General features: G+C 29.7%; 1 protein-coding gene and 1 long non-coding RNA gene across 14 annotated transcripts in view; both read left to right on the top strand.

Moving 5' to 3' along the window:
• LOC118450308 (uncharacterized) overlaps positions 1 to 23,070 on the top strand; it is a 147,627-nt gene that overhangs the window by 62,854 nt on the left and 61,703 nt on the right. The window lies entirely within an intron of this gene.
• The window catches only part of LOC118450313 (uncharacterized), a 51,248-nt gene continuing 33,565 nt past the window's right edge, over positions 5,388 to 23,070 (top strand). The window contains exons 1-3 of the long non-coding RNA XR_014983865.1: positions 5,388 to 5,548; positions 18,130 to 18,161; positions 21,079 to 21,137. This is a non-coding gene — a long non-coding RNA (uncharacterized LOC118450313). The remainder of the gene's footprint in view (positions 5,549 to 18,129; positions 18,162 to 21,078; positions 21,138 to 23,070) is intronic.

Raw genomic sequence — 23,070 nt, forward strand, 5'->3', positions numbered from 1 at the left:
CTTCCCCCTCAACATGAGGAAAGTATATGAATATAACTTACTGCATTTTCAAACGATGTTCTAGTACTAGTTAGCGAAAGGAAGAAAGAAAGAAAGATAAAAAGAATAACTTGTTTTTATGCCAAGGGATATTTTTTTTGTTTTTTTTTTTTTTCCCTTTTTTTGACGTCTTTCAATATTTCTTTTTTTGTTCTCTTACTTTCATTACTCGCTTTTCTTTTTTTTCTTTCATGCTTCTCTCTTTTTCATTTTTATTTTTTAATTTATTGATATATCATACATTCGCTTGAAAGTAATTGATTGATTTTATGACAAGCGCTAGTTCCATCACGCTTAACTCGATTTATATTACTAGTGAAGTCCCAAAATTAGTTTCCTTATTGATGATGTAATATCTTAAGAAAGCATAGGAGAGATTTCTCAGATTAGATTTCAAACTGTTTAATCGGCGAGTTAATTAGTTAGATACACTTTTTTCTTTTTGAATTATTGTGATTTCTTTTCTTTCTTGTCTCCTTAAATCAGAAATTTTTGGAAAAGTTCCCTAGAAATATTTATCGTTAGATGAACTATTTTGCTTATAAATATTTTTTAAAAGAAAAGAAATAAAATAAAATAAAATAAAATAAATAAGCTCGTATGTGCGCTATTATTGTTTCTTACCATAGAAACTCAGCCGGTGCCTCATGAAGAACGTTTATTCATATTTTTCTTTGATATTTCGCATATAGTCGTAAGGATAGTCTCTAGTGAAAATAGTTGGCTTGTGCTACGAATACGGAATAATAGTGAGAGAAATAAGAAAATGTTACTCTTATTATATCATATTATTCATTATGTTAAATATTTAGAGGAAAAAATTAGAAAGAATTAGAGCGTTCTAAGTATTACAACTAATAATTTTTGTTATGTTGTCATTATCTTTGTCATTATCATTATGTTTGTCATTATCTTTCAATTGGACGGTAAAAGATGTAGAATTAAGCTCCTCTAATTATAACTAAAGAATTTTTTAATTGTATAAAATATGTGATATAGCTGTAAAAAAATGAAAAGGTCCGAGAAAGATCGCACGACTACGTTGAAATAAGAAAGTATGATCAAAGGCAAGTTTATGGTTTAAATGGAAAGAAAAGGATTTCGTAGTAGGCTTTGCGCTTTTTCCGAGGGTTGCGCGCGGTGATTCGAGGTCGATGAACTTTTCTAGCTGTTAAGCCACTTCGCTGTACCTAACTCTTCCCCTTCCCTCTCCAATTGCCATACTCGAAGCCATGCTCTTTCTCTTAATCCTTCTCACAAACTCTTTCGAAAGAGTTATACGTCTTATACTCATTTGATGGAAACTGTTATCTCCTTTTTTACATCTGTTTTCTCTTTCTTCCCCTCCCCTCTCTTTCTCTCTCCCTTTTGCTTATCAGATAAATTTTTTTTCCTATCTTTTTACATGTTTCAATAAACAAACTGATTCCGATTTTGATTAGCATCTATATCTATGTATAACTATCTACTTATTTATTTATTTATTTGTTTGTTTGCTTGTTTGTTTATTTATTTATGTTCTATGCTATATTAAATTTATTTATTTGTGTTTGTATGCAAATATTTATATTTTTATATTATTTATGTTTTAATTTTTTATATTTACCATATGCTTCTGTTTTTCTAATAATATAATGATAATATAACTGTTTTTGTATATTACTGTATTCTATATATTACTACTAATAGTTGTATTAATAATAGTTGATATATTATTATCAACTATTTATTTTATTTGTGCTTTATATTTTCCTTTGTACTTTTCCACAATTTTATCGTCATTTTTCAATACTGAGAAATTTGTTTTTTTATCCTTTTTTACTTTTACTTACTCTTTTTTCTATTTTTTTTTTTTTTTATATTAGCTTTTTGGATTTAATGTTGATAGTACGTTAACAAGTTAAAATAAAACGAAATTTCCTTTAAAAAGAATCACAAAAAATTATATATTTCTTTTCTGCGGGTAAAGAAATCCAAGGATTCCCAGAGATTTATCATCAATTTAACTATAGAATATATGAATATTTAGATATAAGAATTTTCTCTTCCTTGTAAGTTGAAAAGAGGTAAGAGAATAATAATAAGAAACCATCCTTTTTTTTATATTATCATGGTGACTTTACTTTTTTTATTAAATTCAGAAAATCAGGTGTAAAGAAAGAGTTTTAATTTTGTATCTTTCTCATATGTTTCCTCTTTTTATTATATTTTTTTAAATCCTATTTTTATTTATATACTGTGATTTGTCCCTTCAGTTAGGCATAATACACTTTATTTCTCTCTTTCTCTTTCTCTCTTTTGTGTGTAGTCTGACTTGGACTTTCTGATTTTTCTGCACTAAAAGAGAAAAAGAGAAAAAAGAGAGGACAGATCGATCGGCAAGAAATGTGCGCCGCTAGGTCAGGTCGAGTAGGCGCTTTGGAGCACAGTCATTGGTTCCGTGAGCCATGTTCTACGCTACCTTCCGGCGAACCAGCATTACATTTATAAATATAATTAAAAAACCACCACTATATATCATCGGTTACAGGGATGGATCATTTTTTTTTCTTCTTTATTTTTGCTTTTAGCTTTAATTTTGAACATAAGAATAATTCCCACTCTCAATCCTCTCATTTTTTTCTCTCTTTCTCTTTCTTTCTTTCTCTCTCTCTATTTATATCTCATTACGTTTACCTTCTTCTATTTTCATGATATATTTAAATTGGAATGATCGTAATTAAAGGGAAATTCGAGACCGACTTACTCAGTGTCTTTGCATTTACTTTGAGAGCAAATACGACTTGGAAGACACGATTTTTTTTTCTTTTTATATTTTTGTCTTTTTCTCGATAAAGATATTAATGAAGAAGACAGAGAGAGAGAGAGAGAGAGAGAGAGAGAGAGAGAGAGAGAGAGATATCGATTTCTTTTGTTTTCATAGGTGTTTCATAGATGTCGATCTCGAATTTTCTTATAGAGTTAAAGATTTTTTGAACAAAATTTCGGAAAACTCATATTTTCTTTGATTGTATCTTCTTTCTATTTTTTAAAAATTATAAAAAATATCAAAGTTCGTGTCGACGAACCACCAAACGGACTCTCCCGGTAACTGCAGAAGAAACCTATCTTTTTTTTTTCGTTTTTTTTTTGCTAATCATGTCTGGATCGAACAGAACATTCCCCTTTCGACATACTCGCGACTTTCTTTCTCTCTCTCTCTTTCTCTCTGTGTGTGTTTGTATATATGTATGTATGTGTGTGTGTGTTTGCGTCTGCGTGTTTTGAATATGTAGGAAGTATCGGCGATAAGTTTAGTGGTTTGCACTCTCCATGGCATAACCGGCAAATCGGAAATCGATATCCGTGCATAGCCAGCATAATATAGCGTTATGTCTATATACCTACATAGTTCCTTTCTCAAAGGTGTATTTGCTCGATATGTAATATGTGTTCGTGCTCCTCTTGGCGCGCATCGAATGAATTCTCCAGTATTTTTCCAAGTTTTCGTGGAGAAATTATTTCTCTTCGTATTTTGTGTAGGATTACGTTCTAATATCTTCTATTTTTTAGTATTCCTTTTTATTTTTTCAATCTCTTCAGAGATACTGATACCCAAGTATATGTTAATTTTTTGTTGGAAAATATGTATGTAATTTCTTGTTGTATGTTCCTAATGTTATCCATTATAATTTTTTTGTATTTCTTTAATTATTATTGATTTAGAATGAATAACGTATAAGTATCTAAAAAGTGGGATCAGTTTTCTTTAATTTTAAAAATTATCAGCTCTAAAATGATTAATGTAAATAGTTTATACAACTATAATAAGTATATTAAGAATGTTTACCGATTATAGACATCGTTTTTTAATGTTTAAGAATAAACTTCCAATGTTCTCATTTTACTGATTTTTATCAACAAGTCATTTTAGTTTTATTTATTATAGTTTTAAAGTTGCAAGGAACTTTCAAATAAAGATATTGTCGAGAAAAAATATAGCTATGATAATAAGGCAATATATATCAGTCCATAATTAATATGGATAGATACAATGTAGACAAGTGTGTCAGTTATGTTATGAATCTTACATGAAAATATGGAATTATTTGTTTTGAATAAATCGTGTTCTTTCGCAGAATTTAATAAAACTACACTAAAAAAGTATACAAATAATTGCAAGTATTGATTTTTATAAAACGAATTTTTAATTGATAAAAACGCAATCTTAGAATCGATAGTGTCAATCAACATTAATGATCAAAAATAAAAAACTGATAAATTATATCACTTTTTCTAATTTCTTTTCGTTTAAACAAATTCTACACGAATTCGAACGAAATATTCGAAACCAGACATTCGAAAATCGACCATTGCGTAAAAGCAGCAGCATCAAGGAATCAAAGTATAGACACTTCGACCTGGCTTTTTTTGTATCTTAATTGTGCGGTTTTTTTAATTGCGAGTTTAATAATACCAAACAACTCTTCTTTTATTCTTTGATCTCTGAATTCGCCTATTCTCTTTGACAAGATCTCTTTGTCTTTTTCTGCTTTTCTTTCTGTTTCTCTTCTTATTTCTCTTTTGCGTACATTTACATGCTCTGTGAGTATATTTCTTTGTCTGTTGTTTGTTTGTCTCTGATCTTTCTCTCTCTTTTTCTCTTATCTTTTTTTGTCATAATTTAGAAAGATCTTCAGTGAAGGCAATTCGTCTTATTATATCTCTTCTCAAGCGATTTAGAAACGAGGAAAGAAAGTTTAATCAAGTGAAGAATATTTATTCAATCTAACTATAATATATAAATTAATGATTCTAGTTTGTCAAGAGAAAAAGAGCGACGCAAATCATTAATTATAGAAATCGTATCAATCTTTGATTAATTTATTTTTAGTTTTGGAAATAATTAACTCTCTCTGCGTTAGAACTATCAACCTATTTCTACTGTACTTATCGATTTTAACAAGTACTTAAAAAAAAAAAGAAAAAATTTCTTTAATTTGTTTAATTTATTTAATATATACTAATTTATTTAAATTGTACGATAAAAATAAATAAACAAAAATAACTTTTAGTGAAGATTTTTATAACAATTATGATTTCATTAATACTAAGCTCCGTAATTAGAAAAACCTAATTAATTAATAAATGGTGAAAGTTAATTTGGTGATACTCAATTGTGAACTCCATTCGATTGATGTAAAGTCACAATTGTCGTCACAGCTGCAAGGAACGTAAAGTCACTGTCAGGTGTGTTAGTAGAAGACTTGCTTTTAAAGTGGGATGAGGTTAGGTGAAGGGTGGTTGGAGGATAGGAAGCACAAAGGTGGCGTCCGCGTCGGTGTCGTGACGCCTGTGGAGAGAAAAGAGGGAGTCAGTCACTGCTCGACCTCAACGCGTTGTGCATAACCTCTCGCTTGGATTTCTAAACAATAATCGTGTCGATCGGTTTATATACATCATTTTTTATATTTGAAATTTTTCCTTCAATTATACGTTTGAAGAAAGAAGAATGACTGGAAATTGGAATGTTCGTCATAGGTGTTAGTAAATGAAAAAAAACGAAGTGAAAAAGAGGAGGACACTAAGATTAACCTTCTTTCTTTCTCTATCGCTTACTCTTTCTCTCTCTCTCTCTTTTTTCTTTTAAATTGTCAAATCAAAAACTGGGATAACGGAAGAAAAACATCTGCAAGTTCGTTTCTATTTTTCTTTTTTTTTTTGGATTCATTATTGAGCACAACAAAGTTTCAGGAAACATTTTTTAAGTATTTTATTTATATACTTATATAATTGAAAACGTGTCATTCAAAGAAAGCTTATTATTTTTATCCTTAAGAAGAAGGAAGGAATGCATAAATGAAAAGTTCAAAACAGAGATAGTTAAATAGATAGAAAATAAAATGAAATAAAGAAAGACAAAAAATTGACGTGTGTGTATAAGTGTAGAAAAAACGAAAGGAAGGTACGGGTACGTGCTTGCGTAGGTGTCAATCTGGACAACGATCCCAACGCGCAGCTAAATTAGGCCAACTGATTCCTTCGCTTCTCTCTCTCTCTCCCTCCCTCCCTCCCTCTCTCTCTCTCTCTTTCTCTCTCTCTCTCTCTCTCTCTCTCTCTCTCTCTCTTTCTTTTTCTCTCTCTCTGCGCAAACAAAAGCAAGTTCGAGTCTTTTTTTAACTAAATTCAGCGAAGTGAAATAAACGATCAAAAATAAAAAATATATATAAAAATAAGTGAATGACGTAATTCGAAAACGAAAAATCGAAGAGGGAAAAGAGGAAAGAAGGAAAAAACTAAAAGAATGATCTATGCAACGAAGTGCCTTGACCGAGCGGCATGCATCGACCCGGGTATCCGCGTGACCCGACGACCCGTTATGCCAGCGCGTAGCTCCTGCTGAGGTCATTCAATACTTTGCCCGGATACACTATCGTCACGTAAACGACCTTACTGAACGAATTTGTTTCGAAATTCTTCGAGATTTCCCCTCCTTCTATTTACACCCGTCAATTCGTCCTGTATTCTTCTTCAAATTTATCTCATCCATTCGTTTTTTTTACATGTAGAAATAGTTTCATTTTCTTTTTATTTTATTTTTTTTTCGCTAGGATCTTTTAATTCTCTTTTCTTTTTAAAAGAGAAAAATATTCTTTTTTCTTTTTAGCGGGGAGAATAGGTCTTGTAAGTTTCTCGTTCTTTAATCAGTTGAACATATGCTCGGTAATATGAAACTTCGATATGTTATTACAGATATCACAAGGATATTTGTTAGCTTTTTTACAACGTTTCTTTCTTTCAGATATGAATAGCATGAGAGACATAATAGAATTATGTCAATTATTTTGTAATACAGATCTTTATATTAATCCATGAAATATTGACATGAACAATAAATTTACGGTGCTTGGATAATATATAAAAAGGAACTATGAAACGAGATCGTAAAGAAAAAAAAACAGAAAAACAGTGGTCGGTTAGTAGTGTATCTTTTCAATGAAAAGGTTTCCTTTCGATTTGCGTTAAATACCATTGTTAAATTTCAAACAATATCGAAATTGATAATTAATCGTGAGAATCAATGAAAAGAAGAGCATTAAACGTCATAAGAGAAGAGCACATTGTAGTTATTGTTGTTACATCTTGAAAAATGGAATAAGAGGATAAGTGAAATTCATTGAATCTCAGTAATTCTCGAAGAACGAAGACGACGAAGCGAATGCTGCGGACGAAAAGAGTTACACGATTAAGAAGACGAGGACGACGACGACGAAGAGGAGGCACTCGTTGTATCACAGAGAGTCACTGACCTCTCGACCGATCACAGTCCAGAGTGTGTGATGTTTGATGCTGCAGTGGTGCTTTATGCGGAGGCGACGAAAAGGTGTGCACATTCGGTATTTTTCAAACTTTCAAGATTAAATATTTTTATCATTCGCTTTACAATTTTTACTGTTTATTTCTCACGTATTGTATGAGATTGATAATAATTTAAAATGATAAGTTCCAGAAATGATTTTAATACTTTTTGTTTTTACTGATCGAATATTATTTTTTTTTTATTTTTACTGAATTGAATAAAAAAGTAATGTTTATATACGTTCATTATATTTCTTTCCTTTTTTAGACAAATAAGTAGAAATATAGATGAATGGTCAAACAAAGGGTTGTCGGGATATCATGAAAAAGAGAAGGAGGGAGGGTGAGAGAGAGAGAGAGAGAGAGAAAGAGAGAGAGAGAGAGAGAGAAAGAGAGAGAGAGAGAGAGAGAGGAGAGAGAAATTACGTCGTAGTCGTGTCGTCGTCTATCATCGACGTACGTCATTGGTCCTCGACCTTCCGAAATCGTCAATTTCCTTCGTGAAGAGTACTTCGCGTCTCCTCGATAAAGTATTGAGGCGGGCTCGAAGTTGGCTCTTGAGTACGACGACATCCTCCTCGATATCCGTGAATGATACCTTTTAATCTAATAGAATATATTTTAGGCCCAACTAGACTTAACGTCGAACCTAAACCCTTTTTGTACTTTATTAATAATATTTAATAATATCTTTATCCTCTAAAAGGATAAAAGTTTTCTTCGAATTTAATTTAAAATAAACAAGAGAAGGATATTTTATGTTGATCATCTTTTTAATAGTCTATTAATAATATTAATAATTAAAGTAATAATAAAACAGGGAGCAAAATTTTATTTTTGGAGTTAATTGAAAGAGAAAGAGAGAGAGAGAGAGAGAGAGAGAGAGAGAGAGAGAGAGAGAGAGAGAGAGAGAGAGAGAGAGAGAGAAAGGATTATCTGTATAATACTCTGTTAATAGTATTTAATAGCATTTTAACAACGAATGAGATTTTCTCTTCGAATCCAATTAATAAAAGCAGTATCGTCTATTTAATATTTTATTAATACTATTTATTATTTTATAATCTTATATATTTAATATTGTATTATAATACTGATAATGATAACAGCAGGGATAGAAAAACCATTCCTCGCAAAGAACGACGAATAATGCGGTCATTTGCAGTATTAATACAAAAAATATATTCGAATCACCGAGAATAATGGTTGAAAAATCTCTCGTTCCTATAAAGGATTAATATTATATAATGTCATTTCGATCAAGAACAAAATTTTGTTGTAAATTTAATTAACAAAAAGAAAAATTTACTGTGTTCGTCCATCTAATATTATCAAATATCGAAAAAAAAAAACAAGAAAAAGAGAAAATACTAAAGAATGATTTAAATTATTGAAGATATAGTGGCTCTCTTTTTTTCTTTTTTAATGAAGCACACATTATTTTTCTTTTCATGGTATCTTTACTGACTAAGACTTTCGAGACGGTCCTAGATCAGTGGTATTAAGAAGACTTTCGAGACAGTTTTAGATCAGTATTAAGGAGAAGGAGAGAGGAAAACGATGTTGGGTCCTTTCAGAATTTTCAGACCAATCTTTCAAAGTATGAATTAGCCACGAGTAGAGACGAAAGAAGCACGGGTCGGAGGTTAGTGTGAGTCAAGTCGTACCAATCTTAAAAAAATTTATCTGCGAACCGTTCGTTGCCACTAATTGAGAATCTTACAACGAACTTTCGTTTCTGAACGATTCTTCATTAAAATCGATGGTAATTTTTGAAGAGATATATTATATATATTCCTTTATAATATTTTAAAGGGATATATTATAATATATATATATATATATATTATATATATATTATATTATACTCATATATTACTTAACACGTCAATGCACACTTCTAAATCTTCCTTAGAGATACACTTCTTTTATAATGTTCATTTATAATGTTGGTACAGAAAGTTAGATGAAAGAACAGTATTTATAACAGTAGATTAATACTAGATCTATTGATTTTGTAAGAAATAATTTGTTTTTATATGAAATAATTGGTTTTATAAGAAATCGTTTGTTGAAATCGATATTGCTTTTTAATAATCGAATGAATGATGGCTATAATCGTTATTTGCGATCTCATAAATAACAAAGTTGACGGTTAACAACAATTTGACGTGTAGTAGATAGATAATTTTATTTTCTTCCCTTTTGCCCTTAAAAAAGAGTTGGTTGTACTTACATGATTTGTACATCTATAATTATAATACTTTAAAGAAAAAATAATTATAATATTTATCATGCTCGAAAATTTTATTTATGTTTTCTCCTGCTCCTTAATTTCTTTTTTTTCTACTATTTTTTTCATCCATCTCTTTCCTTGTTCGTATTCCTGCATGACCATCCATGGTTAGTTCTTTGTTTCTTCTCATCTTTTTAAATATATTCCTTTATTAAGTATTTGATTGTTTCCTCTCCTTATTCGCGCATTCTACAAATCTTTTCCTCTGGTTCTTCCTAAAATCTATTTTAAAATCTTCCCCAAAATCTAATCTTATTTAGTATATTAAGTGATACTCTTTTTCCTTATTTTGACCTTTTCTCCTTACTTTTCGTATCTATTTCTTTCCAATATTCTAGAATTGTCTCGTTTATGTTTTTTAGTTTTGATTATTCTTTACACCTTACAGCTCTCCTGTCCGGTTCTATTCTTATCTTGTTCATTTTTATTTCTTCTATTACTATGTAGGTATATTAAAGTTTAATCCGAAAACTCATTTTACGTACTTCGTGTTTAATTTTTCTAATCTTTCTAAAATCTTCCATCCCCATGTTTCCGCTACGTACAGCATGATACTTTTTATTAAGATTTCAAAAATCATCATTCTTCTTTCTATATGATTTTTTAACCTTTTTAGTTCTATTTCCCACGTTTATTTCATGGTTATCATAGCTATTTTAATCCTCTTTTTCAAACGGTTTTATAATCCTTTATTTTTCAAAGATGATATCCTAAATATATGGCTTTTTCTTCTATTCTTATACCTACAATGTAAGTTATACAATTATATTAATTGTATAACTTACACTTAAATAAATAGTTATAATAAAATAACAATTAATTTTATGACGATAAAATTAAACTTAATAAATATAGACGTATAAATATATATATATAGACGATAAATATATGGTCTCAAAGTTACATTACGTTAGAGAATTAATAATATTAATAGTAATAATTAAATACTTAAATAATTAAAATATAAAACGAGAATTGTTACATATTCATTTCTATTTACTATAATTTACTATAATTTAATTATTTTTAATAACAAATACAATCACATCTTACGATTATCTATAAATTAATGAAAAATTGAAGACAGACAATGAAATTTAATCGAATGAATGGATGATAGACGCATTGGCCATTCCAAAGACGCATTCTCTTTGTTGGAACACCATATGTTCGGTCATTAATCAAATGTAAAGATCTCTGATGACCTTTTTCCATCTTAGGTTAAAGTTCGAACGTCGTAAATTTTTGATTATTTCATAGTGATACGAATTTCACCAATAAACTTTCGTATATATAAAATAGTTAAACATAATAATAATAAAGTATAATTAAATTATCTAAAATATGAATAAAATGATAAATTATAAAATTTTTTTTTAAATTGATTAAATGTAAAAATTAAATATTTATATTAAGCAAAATTTGTTTTTTTTATAGAAAATAAGTAATAAAATAAAATAAAAGAAAATATTTATATTTGCAATTAATCTTAAATATTTATTCGAAATAATTTAATTTTATATTTAAAATATGATTATATAATTGATTATTTATGAATAAAATATTTATATTTCAAGTTAATAAAATAACTAATCAAAGTAATTTGACAGCTTATATATATGAAAAACATAATTATTCGAAAGCCTATAAAACACTAGAAGATTAATTGTATTAGTCTAGTTCAACGTCAGAGAACATAATTTGTTTATTAATAAGTGAAGAAACCCAATTAAAGAGTACGTCAACAGTTTTACAGTATTGCGATCTTTCGATGAATTCTTACATATAACCTACATGTTTTTTATAGAATAGCAATGAATCGATACGAGTTTTGAGAGTCGAGCTGATCGACGTTCTACGCGTAAATGTTACATCGATTTGGATGCTTTTGCGAATCGTGTAAAAATATCAGAGAAATCTAACAAGACAATTTTTCTTCTTTAATACCATCTTTTAATAAATTCTATAATATCTGCACTTTAAAAAATTTTGGAACAAATGTTGCGTCGATGCATTATATCTGAATTCTTTCTGCTTTGTTTTTAGTTCTTCAAATTGCAATCTCCCAAAATTTGTTTCTTTCTGTCCAGCTCAGAGACTGAACCTTATTCAAAATATATGAAAAGAGAGAGGTGGGAGGGGAGGGAAAGAGATAGGCAGCAGGTAGACAGACAAACGGAAACAGAAGAGAACAAAAAATTGTAGACTCTTTCATTTCCCCTTTTTTGTTTCGTTTATTTTGTATCCTAGTTTGAGCCGATCGTTTTTAATATCTTTTCTGGATGAATAAATCTGTAAATGAATAAAAGTTACATCGATGCTAGTAATTAATCGAGATTGATAAGTGGACGGAATCTTTGCTGCTTGTTGAAATATATTTTGAGTCACTCTTAGGTAGATTATTCAATTACAATTTTTAGTATTACATTAGACATTCTTGAAAATTTTTTGATTTCTATTTCGAGATATAACGACGCACAATGTGACGGATCGCCAATCTAGCTAGATAAAAATCATTTTGAAGACCTTAGTAAAATCTTTTTTTATTACAAATTATTAAAGAAGCTTTATAACAACCGAAAATACATCTATATATTAATTTTATGAAGCTTAATAACTTTTGTACTTGTTCAAAATTGACGGAGATCTTTTTTGAAAGATTATGTAGCTCTAATTTATTTACGATAAAGAAGTTACTCTATGTTACGAAATCTATTAGTAATATATTTTTATGGCTTATATTGTATATTTTTTCTTAAAATATTTACTTTCAGATATAGTAAAATAATGCTTCATTATTTTATAATATAAATATAAATTAATATTTTAACTTCATAGAAAAAATTTACAAATTGTGTAAACCTACAAAATGTTGTTGTTAATCGTTGATGTTTTTCTTTTATTATTGTATTAGGTAATTTATTTTCTATAAAATGTACTATTTTTAGCTTCTGAGAGATGCCATAGGTCAAAAAATTTCAATTTTTATTAAGTGTCGTTTGATTGCTTCGTACGGAACACAAAGCACGAAAGCATAACCAATACGTTCGCCACTTGACGCTTTGATTTTTTTAATTATATCTTTAATTATATCTACGGCGATATTTTATATTGACGATGCGATGTATATACCAAACATATCGGATCTTTTAAAAGAATCTGCATGTGATACCCTTAACGACTCAAAAGCAAATAAATTTTCTGAAGTTTCGGACAGCGAGTAGATTATAAATTAATAAATTTTAAGTACATAATTGAAAATATCGTTTCTTTTAATATTCTATTACACACACACACACACACACAAAACATGTATATATATATATATACACGCATATGTATATCATAAAAGTGTCACTCGACTTTATGCTGAGTCTCACATATTCCAAAGGAAAAGGGAGATAGATGGACATTTCCTTCATTTCCCATAGTCTATCGTTTCGATTCGTCCTCGAGTATGTATTTGGCTCACAAAATCGAAGGGAAGTCGCTTGCTCTCTTGGAAAATTCAATTTAGGAAATTTGTTCAGGAAGATACTTTTTCGTCTTTGCTTACTTCGTGATAAAAGTCGTATATCGCTAAATGATCTTATAATGTTTATTGTAAGAATCTTTTTAATTATTATTTTTAATCATTAACTATTTCTTTTGACTGTTGCTTTTGATTATTTCCATCTAAAATATTCACTGTGGATTTATTATCTTCTAATAATTCTATGGTTATAATTATTAATATTCCTATGTATAACATTACATACAGCTTTCTCTAGGTCACTATTTCTAACTGTATCTAGTAATATAATATATACTGATCCTATATTATTATTATTATTTCTTGAGTAATAGTTATTAGTATTATAACTATATAATTCAAGTGTATTATATAGTTATAATACTAATAATATTTGGATAACTATATAATACTAATAGTACTAGTAATATATAGATATTTTATAGTATATATTATGCACTTATAAATACCGCTATTATATATTATATTATAGTATAGTTATTATACATTATAATATATAATGTATATTATATAATAATATATAGTAATGCTACATATACAGGGTGTCACATTTGAAATTCTTATTCAATGCAATTATTATTCGAACTCTAGCTCCTTTCAAAAAATGTTTCACATAAAATAGCTTATTTCGGGGGAGAGGGAGAATCTTATGGTGGTCACAAATCTTCTTTAGGTACCTTAAAAGATCAAAGTGTAATCAATAAATTCGTTGTAAAATAGTCTACTTAAATAAAAGCATATAATTCCATTTAAAAAATTAAAGGTCATTTCCAAATCTTGAAATCATGTGCACCTAGAGAAGATTTGTGACTGTATCTCCTCTCAATCCCCTAAACCGGAGTAAGTTTTATTCAAAACATTTTTTGAGCTATAGTTAGCTATAAGAAATAGTTACGTGTGAAATTTCAAATAGGACACGTTGTTTATACATATTTAGTAATAATTATTATAGTATTATAACTTATACTATAATATATATCAATTATTAGCAATAATTACAATAGATAGAAATCGAAATATTCACTCCTAATAATATAGAAAAAAAATGACTTTTCTTTTTATATCGTGTCGATATTTAATTCTTTATTTCATTCCATGTATTTTATTCAACATTTTAGCATCAGAAAAAACGGAAAAATCACAATAAAAAAAACTGGGAAGGTAAAATTCATGAAAGCATCGAGGAAGCGAACCGAAAGCTAATTCATAAAGCAGGTCATACGCCAGCTTTTGCGTGTAAATTACGCTAGATTAATAAATGCTCTGTAAACAAAGTCTCAATCGAATGGTTATGTTTTCGAGTGGATATGTGAATTCATATGCCGCAATATCCTGCTTTTTTTCTATCGCTATTAACGTATTTCATTGATCTCTCCCTATTACATATTTGCTGTTATACATCCTCGCTGCCCCTTGACCTAGTATCTCTATTCAACGATCTAGAACTTTGTCCTAACGCAACGTGACAATCGCAAGCAGAATAAAGATCGATTCACACATTTCAGTTCCATCTCCGCTTTATCTCTGTTCTGATTGTTCAGTCACAGTGATTTTAACATTATTATTCATACAGTTCAGTCTCAATTCAGTCAGCGATCCGTCATATTTTCTATGTGTCTCAGATCATCCGAAATCATTGTTTTTTGACGAAATTTTCATAACGTTTTTGTCTATGGATAAACGAGATTTTTTACTGCTCCGTTAATTCTCGCCTTTAATGTTCTCAAAGTTCACAGAGTAGGATTTTTAGACATAACAGTTTCATTTTAACATACGCAAATATTATCTTTTATTTAAAAGTAACATTTCAGTTGTTTGTTTAATTTTTTAATAAAATTTTGTAATCAGTTCGTATTTTTTGTGAAATGCATCTTTGATATTTGAAAATTACTCCCTCTAAATCTTTGGAACTACTTCTTGCATATTGAATCATCTACAGCATCGGCTGAATATACAGTATAAATTGTTTTACGAGTTTGTAATGCGTTTTTACATTTTTGATAATAAAAAAGCAGATATGAAGAAAATGTTCTTTATTTTCTGACATGTTTAAAATTTTACAAGAATAATACATTTAATTAATCACAGTAAAATTTTATTAAAATGACAGCTTTGTAATATAAAAAATAGTATTTGCGTGCAGAAAATTGATAATGGTAGGAAAAAGCAATTTCCCGTTAATAAGCTGAAAAAATGGGACGAATATAATATGTCACAAGTTAATAATTAAAGGTGGAGATAGCGGAAATAATTGAAAATCTGTTCTCTTTATCTTTCCCCTTTTTTGCCGTACCATAGACAATAGACTCCAAGTTATCAGAATTCTGTGTCATTTCAAAAAATCTTCGTTGATGACAGTTTGGACGATCTCGGGCACAGAGAAAATATGACGAATCGGTAATTGAAGAGATTAAATGGAAATGTGTGAATCTGTATATTTAAATTACATATAATAATGTTAAAACCATTGCGGCTGAAAAACCGAAACGGAAGCTGAATTGAAATGTATAAATTGAACTTTGTTAACTTGCAATCTTTTGTCTATCGACAAAGAATATTATGTATCGTTCCGTCCATCTCCATCTTTTACGCTCTCGATGTTCATAGAGTATGATGTGTATGATCAGATTGATACTATATTGAACTCATATGTTGGAATATAAATAACTGAAACCGAATTATGACTTGAAGTGACTGGAGATTGAAGTGAAATGAAGGAGACTGAACTAAAATATTTGAATCGACCTTAACTTGAGAGTAATTGAGATCAAAATTGTTGGAATTGCCTCTCTTACGTATTTTTCGCAATTTCATAATGATCTTTATTTCAATTTCTCTATTAGGATCGTTTCCTCGGTCTTCCTATTTTTGTTTATTTCTTTTCGTTTACGAAGAGTAAAAATAAATTGTAGGTAGAAATAGAACTCAACAAATCAGTGAGAGTGAATTCCATTTATTTTGTTTTGAATATTTATCATTATTCTTTTAATAAACATTGTTATCATTAGTATTGTTAGATAAATACGTATATTCGACGTTTTCATCATTCCCACACAGAGCTTCTATCAGTACATGTGCGTTAATCGATTGGAAACGAAAATGAAACGATCGCGAAGCATCTAGAGAGGAAAGGGGAGACAGACAATGGAAGTACAATCATGGAAAAAGAGAAAGAGAGAGAGAGAGAGAGAGTCAGAATATGGATCAATACGTTGATGGTTGCAGAGGTGGTAATGTCCCGTTCCAACGGTGATTTTCGATAGCGTTATTCGTTGGTTTCCGGTGACGTTGAAAAAGAGAAAGAGAAAGGAGGAAGAGGAGAAAGAAGGAGAGCTGTAATCTCTTTTAGCCGATGATATTGGAGTATGGTGACAACGATATTCGAGACAAGAACTCGTGCACCGTTAATCAACTACCAAAAGGGAACAAATAAATTTTGTTCGTGAACAAAATCGGTGCGTGAACGTAGAGGAAGAGAGAACTCGTGAAGAGAGAGAGAGAGAGAGAGAGAGAGAGAGAGAGAGAGAGAGAGAGAGAAAGGGGGAGAGAGAGAAAGAGAGAGAAAGGGGGAGAGAGAGAGAGAGAAAGAGGGAGAGAGAGAGAGAGAAAGAAGAAAAGTATCAACAAGCGATGTGCCAGAGGTTTCAAAAGACTCGACTTCGATTAGCTCATATTATTTTGCTTCGTTCGTCGATTTCGTTAGATTGGAACGAAAGAGTGGTTTTATTTGAGCAAGAGGTGGGAAAGAAAGAAAAAGAGAAAGTGGAGAAAGAGAAGGATAGGAAGAAGAAAGTAGAGAACAAGATCGAAAAGTGTCTAAATTGTCGAAGAGAACGCATCGATGATGGGATATATTATGGGCTGCACGTGTTTCAAAGGTACCACCCTCATGCGACTCTTTCAAGGTTCGTACAATCCGACACCTTCTGCTTCGCGTAAATGCACCTTTACTATTTCCCTCGTTTAAAGCGAATGAAATATCTTCTGACTGGGTGTATTTTGTATGTATGTATAAATGAGTGAATGTGTGTATATATTCAAATTTGTACGTGTGTGTGTGAATTAATAAGCACATAAAACGTGTTTTACGTGTATAAATGCGTGTGTCCGTATTCGTGTAAATAATTTAGCGTATAAAATGTGTGTTGCATGTATAAGTATGTATTTATGTTTGTATAAATGAATGAATATATAAAATGTGTCTTTGCGTCTATGAATTGTGTATATGCCGCGTAAATGAATGAGCGTATAAAATGATTTAATGTATACAAATACGTGTGTATTTATTCATGTGTAATATAATGCCAAATGAGTGTGTAGAGTCTGTATCTCACGCGTGCGTGTTTGTAAGATGACCTTTTGGTTTAGTTCCCACGAAATTTCATTCGATTCATTTTTATAATAACACGAACTGGTCTTTTAACGAATCATAAAAAAGATCGGTTTCAGATTCGTTTCCTTTTTCTTTTTTTTTTTTTCATGTGCGTTCCTTTCTTTTTACATATTATTCTTTTTTAATGTATGGTTTCTCCTATTTGCATCAAAATCGTCAAAGCACGCATGGTTCGAAATTCAAGAGCCATCAAATGTATGCGAAAGCTTTCACGTGTATCGACCATCTATTCGCACGTAAATGAATTTTAATATGCTATGATAATTAGCGTTCTTAAGCTTGCAAACGCTCTCACCACTGATAACAGCTTTTCTATTTTTCCTCTTTCTCCTTCTATCTCTTTTTTCTTTTTTGTCAGTCTGCTTTTCTTTCTCTATCTTTCTCTTTCTCTCTCCTCTTTCTCTTCGTCTGTGTATGTATGCGCACGCGTACGCTGCGAGTGTGAGTGGGTGGATGTGTAAATTTCATGCATCGCCAACAGGCCGGAAATAGCGCTCGGAGATCCAATATTATCTTCGTTGTATCTTTCAGAAGTGGAAAGCCGAAGCCGTGATTTTAACTCTGTAAGTAAAACGCTCCTGATATATTTTTTTATATATGGATGTTTATATAAATACAATATATATATGTATGTATGTATGTATGTATGTATATATATACATATATATATATATATATATATATATATATATATATATATATACAAAATCAGTCCCTAAGAAGAAAATATTTCAGGATAATTTTACTTATTGATTAATACTTGGATAATTTACTTATCGAATAAATTACGTGTCGAGTAAATTTTACTTGTCAATTTATAAAATATAAAATATAACAAATTTTCATTCTTTTTCAATACAGATATACATGTGTGTTTTAAATATTTGTGCATATTTTATTTATATCCATATATATTGAAAAGTAATAAGAATTATTTTAACGAAATAATTTTGATTATAATATTAAATTCTTTGAGCGACTGAAGTCTTTATTACTTTAAGGACACATAACAATTGTGGACGATACATTTGAAAATTCGATTGTCGTATAATTGTAAGTGAACACAAGTGGATAAAGAAGCGTGGCTTTTCCATAAGCATACTTCGTGAAAATTAATGACACATCGAATTGGTATACTTACAGATACATATATGTATGCATATATATTATGTATGTATATATGTGATAAATATATTAATAATGATGATTGTTATTAGTTTAAAAATGCATTTACTTATACGGCTAAGTCGTTGCATACTTATGTATCGATATATATATATATATATATATATATATATATATATGTATATATGTATATACGTATATGTACATGTGTATATATGAAGAAGGGGTGAAAAAAGTCGGTAAATGTGTTATTGTTTCGTAATCACGACTAGCATCAATAAATTCTTTCGCAGTCCGCTATCGTATGTGTGTTTAGAAAGTTTTTTTACTATATTGTTGATTGACGACAAATTTGTGTTTAAATATACATACAATTGAAATTACATTTCATTTTAGAGATTAGTAATTAAAATTAATTAGATTTTTATTATAGAATTTATATGTTGTACTTTCATCGCCGTTTTCCTCGCCGTTTAATAAATAAATTTTTATACTATCTTTTTTATAGATTATTGTTTTTATATTTTATTAGCGAAGAAGAGAATTTTTCGAAGAATTTTGTGTTAACGATTTGTCTTTGTGAAAATTCTTCCAAACGTTATAGAGATTATAGAGAATCGTAAATAGACATATTTGCTTAGCAATAAAACAAAAGTTAAGTCATTGTTAAGTTCGATTGTGAAAATTAAAATAACAATTGGATTGATAAGATAATTAGATAAAAATATGACCAATTTATAGATACGTACATCGAGAGTTCTATTTAATTTTATAATCAATATTGATTTTTATGATAAATAGAAGATCATAGGGTTTCTGCGTATAATTAGAGACAATTTCTTGAATCTACGTCTGAAATGATTGTTTTCAAAGGGACAAAGTTGAGTAAATACGATAAACAATGGTTCTATCACGTTTGATTCTAAGATGGAAGAATACTTCTTTAGTTTTCTCGATTTTAAGTAGTTATCTTTAACTGTTCGAAATGGACGAGACAAGGATTCTTTTTTAATGTATGAATTTCGTTATGGAAGAGAAAGATAATGATAAAGATAGAGATAGAGAGAAAGAGAGAGAGAGAGAGAGAGAGAGAGAGAGAGAGAGAGAGAGAGAGAGAGAGAGAGAGAGAGAGAGAGAGAGAGAGTTTAATGTAAACCGTATGTATCGTATAGCGAACTTGTTATCTTTTTTCCCTCTTTTTTCATCATATCGACTTTGTAAACCTTCGAGCTTATTTCGCGGAAATCTAATCGAAGACCTATATCTAAATCGCTTTTGACGTATATACATGCATACATATGTACATATTGAGTACTGGTAGGTTCGTTCATTAACGATAAATACATAGTTATCTTATGTCTCTTTTAAACCATTAATTTAATGACATTATATGTCCAGAATGTCTTTACTAGAAAATATATCAACAGAATATTTCACATTTTTAATTTGATAAATATTATGAAAGACCTTATAAATATATTTTGATGCAAAATTCGTTCGGTGAAATCAACTTTTCAAAGATTTTCATTCAAATAATAAAAATTAGTTATTATAAAAGTTTTAAACTGTATAATTATTATTATATCTTTGATTATAATAGAAAATTAAAATTACATTATTAATAAGAAAAATAGGTAATTCGATCGAATAAAAGGAAGGATGTAGGTAAATCACGTAGATCCTATAAATCGTGTAAAGATATATAACAGGTATTTTAACGCGTACCAACCTAATTTTATTGTACGCGTGAAGGGTTGAACACACCTAATATACGTGGTTTTAACGAATAGACTAAAATCGGAGATATCATGATTCAAAGGTTAGAAATGAGTCAGTACGTTGTGTGTCATGTTAGTTGGTTTGTAAACGTTAATCAGATAAAATCGAATTCTTTTGTATGTAGATATATCTACAGACATAGTAGTTATTTATTGCATATATGTGTGTTATACATATATAAAACAAAAAAAAAATATATATATAGGGCTACTACAAAATCAATCGAGGTACATTGTGACAAAAACGTATAGATCCGAGATGAAGATTTTATCTTTTCGATTTCTGAACTATGAATAGACTAAAAGCACAAACAATCGTTAAATTAACGATGTATATATACAAATGAACAATTTATATTTTAAACTATGAACTCATAATTATTTGATTCGAGACTTTCAATCTCTCATTTCTAATTCGTTTTGACAAATCCGATTATCGTACATTCATTGAAAAAAAAAGAGAAGAAAAATAGATTGTATTAATTAATACAATGATTATTATAACTTATTATTTAATCATAAGTTTTTTGAGTTATTTTTTGAAATTACTAACGAATTATTTTTCTTTCTGTTTTAGGTACGTGTCATACGAGTCTCTTGGAATATCGCATGGCATCCATTTTCTTTTCTTAAAGCGTAAGTGAGAATTTAAAGAAATTTGTATCTCTTCCATTTTAGGTCATATTGAGGTTAGGTCACGTCAGCGTGTAATTGTATCGTGATATTTTAAGAACTCGAATTAGTCCTACTCGTTTTTAACTTCGACCATGTTAGATGGTCTGTTTCTTTCGTCAATTGAAAAATCTGCACTTGCAAGTTGCTTTGAATGAACAATGATGCTGCGTTTAGTCGAGCGATTTTCTCAATTATACGCTTTAACATTCGTTTATTGGTGTCGGTCAAGTGGTGTCGGTATTTTCTTTATCTTCATGCTTTTTTACTTTTCATTTTTTGTTTGAAAAAGAAGCGCATTATTTTCTTTTTAACGCTTTATTCTTTTTACTTCGTTATATCTATAAATAATATTGATATTTTTTATTATATTCTGAATTAGCAAATGATTTTATATACGTAAAATCGTTTTAGTATACATAAAAATGATTCAATCTATTCCTAATCATGTTCACTGTTGATAATCATGTTGGAGAAAAGCTTGTTTTATCGGCGAGATCGCCATTCCTCGATAAAAAGTTTCATCGCTGAATGTTCCTATTTATACCGATGGACGGCGTTACTGACGCGTACAGTCTGAAATGTACGACGATAAAAAAGCACAATGAGACGCGATATACATATTAAGGAAAAGAAATTTTATTTTTAGTTTACATTTGTTTTATCTGACGAGATTAAAAATCAAAGTTAATGGTGTTACCGTAAGAGAAAGTCTATTCAGCGCTCTCTGATGGAGAAGAATGCGAAGCAAAGTTAGATGATAAATGGATATCCGACAAAGTCAATACCGCTTATATCGACTTTGCTGAATAATTTCTGCTGGTTACTGCTACTTTCTGTACAGTTGAGTTTAAAAATGTGCCGTCAGGTGGCAATATTGTGCGTTGCAATTTTATCGAATAATTTAAAAATTTAGTTTGAAAAATAAGGGATAAGAAAGGAAAATATTTTTCAGTTTCGGTAAAAATTGAATAATTCTCAAGAATGAAAAAGGTAGGCCCCGTAGAATGATTTTAACAATACTCATATTTTCTCTCCACATTTTAATTCTTAAAATTCTGTCTCTCTCCACTTTTATTTTAATCTCTAAAACGCAGCACTCTCATTTTAATTATTTCTCGATGTAGCTCGTAGATTTCAGTAGAAAGAAATCACTGTTCTTGTATTTTCGTAATGGTAAAATAATCAAAAAGTAGAGAATCGTGAAAGAGAATAAAAAAAATGTTAAGATGTAGTTTCTCTTATGGAGTTTTTATTTTTATCTAGTATTAAAAAGATTGATCGGGTGCGAATGCAAAGAAAGAAAGAGAGAGAGAGAGAGAGAGAGAGAGAGAGAGAGAGAGAGAGAGAGCGGAATGGATGGAGCTTTGACAGACAATCTGAAGGAAAAAGGTTTCGGTCCTTTCATAATTTGTCCGTGACCTGCGGCGAGTACTCGGCCCAGATACGATGGAAGCTTATAAAACTTCAGTGCATATCTTAGTGGTTGGAGGCGACGGACTCTAATATCCAGACGATGGGCAAACTGGGTATATTTATGACCTCGATTCATTTATCGTCCTCGATCTTATTCAAAATACGCGCGTTTTTTTTCGTTCTCTGATACTACTACTTGTGCTGCTGCAGTGGCATCTTTAAAAAACATCACCTCTTCGTCGCCATATTCATCAGTATTATTCGACGCTGCCCTTTCTTCGATCGTTTCTGTTCAAGTGCTCGTAGTAATGTTGGGGAAAAAGAAAGGAACGAAGGGGAGAAAAACTATTGTATATATATCATGAGTGAGAAAAAAGAAAAAGTTACAGTTCAGTTGGCAACGCACGGACACCCTGGGGCTCTGTTGCTTTCTTCTATTTTTCTTCTTATTTTTTTTATTTTTTTTTTTTTATTTTTTTTA

This window comes from Vespa mandarinia, chromosome 2, assembly GCF_050613455.1.
Source record: "Vespa mandarinia isolate Hongniang chromosome 2, ASM5061345v1, whole genome shotgun sequence".
NCBI lineage: Eukaryota > Metazoa > Arthropoda > Insecta > Hymenoptera > Vespidae > Vespa > Vespa mandarinia.